We start from the raw sequence: 11,409 nt of genomic DNA, 5'->3' as shown, positions 1-11,409 counted from the left end.
ATTTTTGGCAATGTTCAGAGCGCATCAAACCAAAACCCAGTTTTTGTGTTCTTTCTTGTCAAGATCTGCCACCCAACCTCCGGTCGCCATTATCTTGCCTTCTAATCAAGGCTGAAAATCTAAGAAGGGCAGTTAATATATAGAGTTCAGTTAAATCTGAGACTTCTCTGTTTCTGCACCATAAATAGATACTTTACTTCTTTCATATAACCAATTTTTAAAAATTCGTTTCCAAATATAAATTTCACGCCGTTTCTTCATGTCAAAAATCCAAAGAATCCCCCTTAGCATGTACGCTCTTTGTAGCTTTGACTTTAAAGCTAAGCAGCAGAAGAAAAATTCTAGTTTTTAACCCTTAAAGCAGCAATATCCACACACAAATTCTCCAACCTGATCTCTATAAATATCCATAGACAATAAGTTGAGAGAATTTGTTTGAAGATCAAATCATTTTCTCTTAGTTTATTATTTCATAAATTCTAACAACCTTTTCTCTTGATTGTGTATAGATACTGTAAGGAGAAAATTGATGTTTGTCACTTTTGGGACTTAAAGGGTTAATAGACATTTGTACAAATAATTTAGTATTTAAACTCAACTTTAAAACTCAATGTTGTACTAGTTAACCAGTATTGAGATTAAATCCTGTTTTATCCTTGGTTAAAACAAAGAAAATAACCTTGGGTAAAGAACAGAGGAAATTTACTAGTTCTCACCCTAAGGTATCAAAATATGCTAAACTCTTGAAAACTCTGAATAATTTCGTGATTATTGAGCGTGACTCTCTCTAATGAATTTTGCTTCCAGAGCGTAGTTATTACACCGGATCATGAACAGCATCGTGTGTGCGACATACTTCACAAAGTATGGCCAAAACAGAAAAATGAAATTCTTGATAACACAACAGTTGTTTACCGAGAGCAAAGAAAAGTGAAATCTTAATCGATTAACAAATGCAAATTTCATATTTCAGCTTTGCCTTCCATTTCCCATCGAATGTTAAATCTTTTGGTTTTTAGGGTAAAACTCTTAGAAATTGTAGTAAACCTTAAAATCACTGTTAAATAATCGATTCTGTTTTTTTTTCTTCACAAAAATCGACGAATTCAGGTGAAAAACATTCATTCGTCTGTGCTATGTCACAGTACGCCCTGGCTCCAAAGAATAAATCAAACGTTTCCGCGAAGCAGTAACAGGGCTGCTTTAACTGCTCAGACGGACACACTACCTATTTCGCGACATTTCGATATGTAGTTTAAAGTAGGATTTCTTATCTTAGGTCTTACCTTACTTGATCATAGACTTGTTGCACTTGGTGGAGATAAATCAGACTGAAATGGTGGCTTCCCTTGCAGCAAATCTATAACTCTATTGAAATCGAAAGCGGAAATGATAAAGCTGATTTAAGGTACACGCGTTGTTGACCAAGCGTGAGGCCGATATGGATAGCTACTGGCCAAGTTTTATTTGCGTTTTGTTATTGAAATGCAGACGGTACAGAGCGAGCGATACCGAGAGAGAAGATGCAGTCAAAACTCTTTACATAAAAACATTGCGCTTCAAAAATCATCTTTCCATGAACAGCAATTAGAGACGAGCGATGGACAAACAATGTAATCCCTGTATGTTGCACAGGTTACAAGCTTTGTTTTGTAAAACTATTCAGTATATGCAAACTTCGGGTTTCTTGATCTGTTGTATTGATATACCCATATTTACTCGATTCAGTGTCAAGTTAACGCCATAGGTAAACACCGTAGGTGGAGGCAAAAATAACGCAACTCGGTCTAGATTGAACTCCGCACCCAAACAGAAGAATGCAGCGTTGAAATTTTAAGGTTTTGGATAGGTGGGGGATGGTAAGAGGTAGTAGCACATGGAGGAGGTTTGATATAATAAATGCAGGGGTCAGCTAGTCTTCAAGGGGAAGTCGGCCTGAGTGATTTCAATTTCCGGGCAACACCTTTAGAACGAAAAACATCCTTCCATAGAGTAGTTGCATGTCGGCAGTCAAATCTGTCACAGTACTGGGTGGTTTTTAGCGCTTTTTTCTCTTTTCGCAGCTGTTTTCTTTGAAAGGAGCCTACCCTACGGCTTCTACAAGTTCTGAAAAGATAACATTCATCCAAAGTCAAAAACTCAAAAACCTTTAATATAGCGCTGTACAGTTTTCAGGAAAAAACGACATTGTTCATGGCTAGCTAGGGCCTCCTTGTTCTAGTCAATAATGTTCATTGTTTTCTGTAATGTAAATATAAATAATATCTACACATTTCTGAACTGCTTATTCTATTATGAAGGTTTTTCAGTGAGAATTCACTTTTATGTTGGCAATGGTCCCTATTGTAAGGTATAACGGGTATTATAAGGGTGGGGAGGCTTCTTAAAGATTTCTCTTAGCCGTTGCTGGTTTTGTATAAAGTGCCATTCCCCCACAATTTCTCTCACTTTTCGGGCCCTGGTGATAAATCATACATTGTGTTCTTCCCAGAAGAACTGGGGAAAATATCGTTAAAAATAAGCGGGCGGGGGGGGGGGGGGGTTGGTGGGGGCGGGGGTCAAAGAGGGGCATTACACGACTCCTGCCCTTACTCGTACTGGAAGTTGTATGACCTTCAGAACTTCGTTATATAAGCTAACTAATAGGTCCTTAAGAGATTTTCCCTTGAGATAAGGGTGGGTAGGCTTCTTAAAGATTTCTCTTAGCCGTTGCTGGTTTTGCATAAGGTGCCACTTCTCCATCAGCACTCTCTACAGGCTAGGTAAAGCCGGGTGGTATTGTGTAACAAAAGGTAGAAGTTTTTTTACGTGCGGATTTGTTTCTCTGTTGTAGGGTTGTTTTCCCGTCGGCAAATTTTCTCTCAGAGAGGTACTTTCTTAAAATAGTGGCAAGGTAGCCCCTTTCTAACAGGCGAAAATTAAAATGAAATATGAGAGAAATTGTGGGGAGCACTGAGGAATATTTTAGTGGATCAAGGGAACTTGGAGCACAATTTCTGGGAACATGGGAACTCAGTAAACGTGAACACTTTAATTTATTTTTGAGAAACGAGGGAACAACCGTAAATTTTTATAGGGAACAAGGAAACACCCCCCCCCCCCCCCCCCCCCCCGCTGGAGGCCCTCAGGAGTAATTCGTCACCTATAATATTATGCTCTATTCAGTGAGAATCACTTTTCTGTTAGCAATGGTCCTTATTATAAGGCATTGCGCAAGAATCAAGGAAAACGTTTAGCGGTGACCTCAGCTGGAAAGTGTTCCCAGCCAAATCCTTCTACGTACAAGAAGAAGCGTTATAAATACCACCTCAACAACGTTTGCCTTCGATTGTTTGGAAACGATTTTGAATCATAACCTCTTGTTAAAATCTTTCCAGTAAAATGAGCCACATGTTTCGACTGTCTTTGTTCCCCTCCCCGTTACATCACAGGTCATGTGGTCGGAGGCAACGACTCTGAGCTAAGCAGGTTTGATGCAGTTAGGGGATGGGGGAGTTTTAGTTTGTCACCCAAAATACACTGCGACGGATGGAAGCCTCAAGAAATTTTGCCTTTAATTACAAGGGGAATTATACGTTTCTCTAACTAAATACATTAGCTTGTCAGCCGAAATACATCTGTGTGGCATTACGTTGGCGTACTAAGCAGCCCGTTTTTGGTTGTTTACCTGGCTACATTGTTTTTATGACACGTAACTGTTTTGCGTTAAATTCTCTGTTTTAGTTCAGGGGGTTAGTTCACCTTTCACTCGCTGTCGACTTTGGAGGCGTCATACCGTCAGGGCACGGCCAAAGATATATCTTCTTCCTGACCAAAAAGACTTGTTGAACTCGTAGTCTTTACTAGTTTAAGGCCTGGGTCTAATAGGTTTACCTTTGGAGAATGCTTTATTGGCAATAAGTTCGGCACAGATTACGGTGCTCAATCAAACTCATCGTCCGTATAAATATGGTGTTAATGAGTCACGTGATATGTCACGTGACCATTTTGCTAAAAATCTTAAATTGGTGGCGGGTTTAAGAAAAGAAATCGAGCGACAACATTTTTTCTCATTCACATAAATTATCTCTTACACTGTGGAATGACTGTCCATCGCACTTCAATATAAAATTATGAAGGAAAACATCATTTTCAATACCCTGATTTACCCTTGAATTATTAAAAACTTTAATTTTAGACTTCATGCACACTCATTCCAAGCGTAGAAAGTTAGGTATGTTTATCTTCTATGAGAAAAGCCAATTTATCCAAACAAAAGGCGCAAGAAGACCTCAAGATTTACTTTCGGGGAAAATTTCATATCGTTCTAGGTCTTCCAGCGAGAGATTTTTTCATTCAATCGTGTGCTCCGAACAAACTTTTGACCCAGGCCTTAAACCCGCTGCGTAGTGATTCTGGCTCATCACCACAACCTCCCTGAAGTTCCACATTCTCAACAAAATGTTCCTTCCTAAAGTTAAAAGGTTCGCCAGTCTTGCACGAAACAATTACTTTACCTAGACCAACAATAACGATTGCTGGATTGATCTCAACGCTGTTTTCAAATATGTACTCTCCTTCTTTCATTAAAACAATTTGATTTACTCCTTCAGGCTCCGCTATTTCTTCAACAACAGTGCTCAATTCATCTGGGCTTTCAATAACATGGATTTGTAGCGCTCCATAGCGTTGAATGACTGACGAAATATCCCGACCAGAGCTCAAGTGGTTAAACACAGCAGCAGAGGCTAAAGCTTCGTGTTTCCTCCCTAATTCTGTCATAATCGCAGCTCTGGTGGAGTAGCCAAGTAACCAAGAAGGGTCAGCTCTGATAGTGTATTTGGTGTCTTCCAGACCAAGCTGTAGTAAAGATTCTCGCTCACACTTGTTGCTCTTTTCTTTCGCTGCTTTTAAGTAAGTCGAAGCCCTAGCTGTAAGAAGCTGTGTGTTTTCTGGACATGTGGCCAATATCCTACTATACAGGGACAACGCCTTGTCTGACTGTCCTCGATCGAGGCACTTTTTAGCTTCCTCTTTGTTCATTCTGATGAACTCCGCGGAGGGTGTGAGTTCAATGTTGTCAATGAAAACGGTTTTATCCAGGAAAAGTGGAACGCCTTTGGCGCAAGTGATTTCGACCTTACCAAGGCCAACTATCACTGCATTTGATGGAACCTTCAAAGGCTGAGTTAAATCATATTTCCTACTGCGAAGGACAATTACGAGACTATTTTCACGTATCTCTACGGCGCGCCCGAGATCTTCAGAAGTAGCTACTTCTTTTACAATGTAGCATCCAAAATGCTCGACAACAGCAGGTATTTGGGCCCATTGTAGTGGAAACAGGCATTCAGCAACTGCAGTTGCAGCAAGTGATGCACCTCTCTGCCCAAGTTCAGCGAGACAAACAGCCTTCCAGTAGTATCCCTGTACCCAAGAAGGATCTGCAGATATCGCGTTAATAGAATCTTGGAGAGCACGTTGAAAAATGTTCTGTTGCTCTTTTAAAGGTTGACTCTGTGCTTTCTGTTTAGAAAGCTTGACTTGTGCGACGACTCTGTATGTTAATAACTTTGCATCTCCTTGATTCAGGTTTAAGGCTTTGTTATAAAATTCGAGTGACCTCGAATAGTCACCTAAACTGAAAAAACCATTACCTACATCTCTGTAACGACTCGATTGCTTCACATTTGAATCTGCACAGGGTTCACTTTGACACTGTTCAGAAAATCCCTGGCGATTAACAACAAATACCGGTACCTGAGGACAAAAAAATGCATCCTTTACATCAGTTCCCAGGAGCAACTTCACTGATGTTAAAAAGGAATATGCCTCTAGCATATCTGGAAAGTTAGAGCCATAATAATTCAAACGAAGGGAGACAAATATTTCACCGATTCGTAGGTACATGGCCAACTTTTCTGCAGAAAAGTTCGGTTCACTCTGCTTGCTTAAAGCTATGCTTAAGCTCCTTATTATGCTGAGCAAAACAATAGCGACGATTTCTTCGCTTCCGTCATCTACATAAGGAATGCAGTTATTAACATAGCCATCTTTAACACAACTGTATATATGGGGCCATCCGTTTTCTAAAAGCCCTAGTAAATATGTTTCCATGTATACGTGGTTTGATTGACACATGAAACTGAATGAGTTCCTTAGCCCATTCACCATATCATCAGACGAAGGAGGTAGCTTCATATAAAAATCTCGCATTTCTTTGGCAAACATTTTAGCTTCCTTAAATTTGCCGGTGCTGGAGAGTATGGTGGTGGCAAACTCAAGTAAGTGCAGCAACTGTGGGTCACCCCCAGGGTAAACTCTTCTTGCAATCTCTAAAGATTTCATTACCCTTTTAAAAGCCAGTTCGGCTTTATTGCCTTTGTTATGTTCAAACATCGCTATTTTCATTTGAAGTTCTGCAGTATGAGCTTCCCTCATTGGCAAGTCTAAACTTTCAAGCTCCAACAAACCATTGTAGCATTTTTCCCACTCTCCTTGAAAAATGAACGATTGAGCTTTATGAAAGAGAACATAGAATTTGACATCCGCGTGTATAACCACTCCGACTTTTTCAAACTCAAACATTTTTTGCACGGCATTGTCAATCACATTCTTTGCTTCGTAATTTCCATCAGCAGTCAAGCTTTTTACTTCGATGATACTTGCGTTGACCATCTCAACGAGAAGCAAGTTCGGATCACTGTCACCGTACACCACTTTGAAAAGTTTCAAGTAAAAGTTTGACAGTTCAGAAGTAAGCCAACGAAGTGAATTTCTGTTTTTAGTGAGGTCGTATACAAATTGGCAAAGCTCAAAGGTGTCGACTCCAAAGAGTTCACCTTTGTTATTCTCTCTCGGCGCATTTATTTCCTCTTCCATATAACTCGTCAACTTCAGAAAATTTAGCAAAAGAGAGGAAACAATAAGTTGGTCTCCTACGTCCAATTCGTAGAGGTTGCCTAACTTAAAATTCTCGAATGCAGGAAATTGTAAAAACGCAAAACGAAGCACACGTACGCATTCCACCAATGTCTTTATCCTTTCTGATTCCGTAAGGCTTTCTCTGACTACTTCTTGAACAAGTTTGTGGACACGGAACATTTTACATTGGTGGTTTACCGAGAAAAGAGAGTAGCTTGATAGTATCTTCAGGATGTCACCAATATCTGAATAAGAAAACGAACTTTCTCTCAGTTCCTCTTGATTGAATTCAGGAGATCCAGGATTGATAACATTGAAAGGAATAAATTCAGACTCAAAAAATGCTGAAATGCGCATAATCTTTGCAGCGGCAGGTGACCTTTCTTTGACATACTCGAAGTTCATCAGCCAGGTTGTGTGAATCGACAACCTATGTTGTGCTTCCAGATTTAAAGCTGTGGCATGTTGCTGCTTTAGAAGATGAAGCTTAACTGCTTTATAACTGTTCAGGTAATCCTTAAAATTAAGTGAAAGAGGGCTGGAAGATATGTACGCTGCGGCTTGTTCGAGGGCTAGTGGCAGGGATCCCAGTTCTTTCGTTAAACAAATAGCATCTGGGTCAAGATCCTTCCCTCCGAGACCTGTCCGTTGCATTAGAAATAATGCACCTTCTTCTTCACTGAAGCACTGTAACTTTAAACAATCATCATTTGAAATCTTCAAAAACGTTTTACTCTCTATTGCATTTGCCCTGGTAGTAAAAAGTATGTGACCATGCTTTCTTGGGAGGTGCGTTCTTTGCAACATCCCTTTGCATATCTTCTTCACGCCTGCTGGACAGGTTGGATCATGTAATTCATCGGCATTGTCTACCACAAGAAGCCATGGACGTTTCATTTTGGACAACCATGACAGGAATTTGTTCAAGATGTCCTCTATGTTGTCGGTTACTGAGGCGCTGATATTGACAAACGTAAGTATTTCGACCACGGATTTCCGTAGATTTTCATCACTTTCACCGTTGACCCAAAACACACCCCCTGGGAAGCGATGCTTGTAACGCCAAGCAAATTCTAAAGCCAGCGAAGTTTTTCCACATCCTCCAAGGCCGCATATCGTTTTAATACAAGTTGAGGTTCCGGGTTTCTTCTCAGGGTTCAGCAAAACAAGATTTCTTTCAAGCCATTCTAGTTCTGATTTGCGGCCGGTAAACCCTGTTAACCCGATTGGTGCCGTGCAAAGAATGTCATCGTCGTCATCGTCGTTGTCTCCCTTGTGTGGACCAACCTGAACTTTGTGTTTCAATGTTTCTATTTCTTCTTTAACCTCCATGACATCTTCTTGTAATCTTGAGATCGAGCTTTTGTTTGTAGAGACATTCTTGGCTACTTTCTGTACTACACAATACAAGTTTTTGAGGTTGCTTTCTAACTGGGGCAAGATCAGTCCAACTTCGTTTAGTTCCAGAACAACCTTCTGTATACCATTCGACAATTCATCTAAGTCATCACAAATAACCTCAATTGTGTTTCTAAGATCATCTCTTTGGTCTAGGAACTTGTTAAAGGCAGCAACTTCAATCAATAGCGTGGATACATTATCAGACAATTTTTTTGACTCTTCTGCCATTTGCTGCTTTAGTGTAGTGATCTCAGATTTGTACGCATTACTTTGTTCTTGGACCTGAGATAAATGTCGAAGTGTATATACCAAGTCTTCTTGGCACTTTCTCAGACCGGCCTCCAGACATTGCCGCAACAAGTGAAGAGCTTCAACCTCAGACTCTCTGACGTTAATCAGACCTTGACGGGACAAATCTTGCAAATCATTGGACGCTTTTTGGGCTGATAGTTCAGAGTTAAACACTGGGTCACTAAGCAGATTATTGAGATGACTCAATATAGTTGGAACATCGCCATCACAAATTTCTTGTTTAGCAGCATGCGCCCAACGATTTCTGCATTCATCTCTTGCTGAATTTAAAAGAGTTCGACTCACAGGGGGATTGATAAAAGGACACCATTCTAACAAATTCAAAAGACCACCAATGTCGGTTCCATCTGCGTCGATAACATCCTTTGCTCGGCTTCCAAGGGCTGGCATATAAACTTTAGCTATCTCCCATGCCCCTGTCGGAGATCCCCAATGTGTTCGGTCACTGTTGTCCCAGCAAATCTTTGGTCTCCAGGACTTGTGGTGACGTTTCAGTTCCTTTTCCCAGGTGACGCAAGTGGCGCACTTTGGTGCTGAAGGTGCGCATGCGCAAGAGGGAAGTGATTGAAGCGGTGGACTGGAAATAAGGGACTGGTACCAAGTTTCCATCTTGTTTTGAATTGTTGGTACTATTCCTTTTTTGGCAATGTTAAGAGCACAACCAACCATCACCCAGTTTTTGTGTTCTTTCTTATCAAGCTCTGCTACCCAACCGCCAGATGCCATTATGATGCGGATTTCAAGGTAAACTGAGAAACAGTACGTCTTAGAATTAAATGAAAAAGCCGGCGCTACAGTTGAGGCTTTGTGCCTAGTTCTTTGTACCTTGTTAATTACAGATATTCCCCTTTCCAGGCCCCTTGAGGCATTTCCTAACCAAGGATCTGCAACGAAAAGACCAAAAAATCTTAACACATGAATAGTTACCTTAAATGCTATAAGATTCCTTAGAATGACCTAGACTAGCAGCAATAAGAATTTTGTTTAAACGTAAAAATAAGAATTTGCCACTTAAGGGGCAACCGAACGTGACAAGACTATGTTAAGGAAGACACTGTTAAAGATAGAGTGAATAAAAGACTAGCAATTAAAGCGATTTACGGAAGGTGGGGGCACACCGTTTACCAGGTTTGAATTCTTGTACAGTGAAAACCCGCGTATAAGAACCTAGTGGATTAGAAACCTCCGGGCAAACTTTGTCACTGTAATACTAAAAAATACATAGCCAAGCAAGATCAAGCAGGCTCTTAGATGTGGGTTACAGTTACATTATGAAAAACAATTTAGCCAACTCCAAGGAGATTAACCTTGAGATTTAAGTATAATTACAAGAACATACTGTACCAAACTGCTTTTACAAATATGCGCACTAATCCCTACAACAATACCAAGTTTATATAAATTACAGACTGTAATTATTGTCTTAATGGACCTTGGAAAACAAGGCTTGCAAAGTACTGGAGGTACTCTTGCAGTTTAACAGTCTAAAACGTTTGCTGATACTTTACATTTAAGGACCAAACCCAATTTTATTTATTTTTCTGGTAATCAACAATTATCGCCTTTATAGGAATTAAGAACATACTTTGCCTAAATTGCCAATAAGTACCCCAAAATACAAGAACCTATTTTGCGAGACTTCTAAAACAAGTACGTCCTAGGATAAGGAAACCTGGGTCTGTCTTCTTCAGCTCCTAGGTGGGGTAATGATGGACCATGAGTATGAGGCTGTATTTAGGATAGGCAGACTGAGGTCTCTTCTTTTCACCTCTGGGGTGAAGCGATAAATGACTCTAAGAATGGGGCTGGATTTTGGATAGAGGAGTGCAAGATTTCTCTTCCTCACCTCTAGGGTGGGGTAATAATGGTCCATGAGTATGAGGCTGTATTTAGGATAGGTAGACTAGGGTCGTTCATTTTCTCCTCTGGTGGGGGGGGGGGGGGGGTGCGAATGAATGACTCTAAAAATGAGGCTGGACTAAGGATAGTGGGTGTCCAGGGTCTCTCCTCCTCACCTCTGGGGTGGGGTAATAAAAGGCCCAGATAATCAGGCTGCATTTAGGATAGGGAGTCCTGAGCCTCTCAGAGGCTGTATGAAGAATAGGGAGTCTGTGGTCTCTCCCCTTTCGCTATGGGGTGGGGTAATGAAAGACCCTGAGAATGAGGCTGTATGAAGAATAGGGAGTCTCCGGTCTCTCCCCTTTCCCTCTGCGGTGGGGTAATTAAAGACCCTGAGAATGAGGCTGTATCAAGAATAGAGAGTCTGGGGTCTCTCCTTTTCCCCTCTGGGGCGGGGTAATGAAAGACCCTGAGAATGAGGCTGTATATAGGATAGGGAGTCTGGGGTCTCTCCCCTTCCCCTCTGCGGTGGGGTAATGAAAGACCCTGAGAATGAGGCTGTATCAAGAATAGAGAGTCTGGGGCCTCTCCTTTTCCCCTCTGGGGTGGGGTAATGAAAGACCCTAAGAATGAGGCTGTATGAACAATAGAGAGTCTGGGCTCTCTCCGCTTCCGCTATGGGGTGGGGTAATGAAAGACCCTGAGAATGAGCCTGTATTTAGGATAGTGATTGTGGGATCTGTCTCCTTCAAATCTGGGATGGAGTACTATAACACCATGAAAATGACGCTGCATTTAGGATAAGGATTCCTGGGTCTGCCTTCTTCCCCTATGGGGAAGGGAAGGGCAATGGTAGACTCTAAGAACGAGGCCAGATTTAGGATAGCGAGTATCCAGTGTCTCTCTTCTTCCCCTCTGGGGTGGGGTAATGAAGGACTCTGACAATCAGGCTGC

At 41.2% G+C, this 11,409-nt stretch overlaps 1 pseudogene; it reads right to left on the bottom strand.

The window, feature by feature from the left end:
• Positions 1 to 3,377: 3,377 nt before the first annotated feature.
• Positions 3,378 to 9,447, bottom strand: LOC140935869 (uncharacterized; annotated as a pseudogene).
• Positions 9,448 to 11,409: the final 1,962 nt, after the last annotated feature.

Source organism: Porites lutea, chromosome 1 (assembly GCF_958299795.1).
Source record: "Porites lutea chromosome 1, jaPorLute2.1, whole genome shotgun sequence".
NCBI lineage: Eukaryota > Metazoa > Cnidaria > Anthozoa > Scleractinia > Poritidae > Porites > Porites lutea.
The sequence above is the reverse complement of the archived record's forward strand: the minus strand, read 5'-3'. Positions and strand labels throughout refer to the sequence as shown.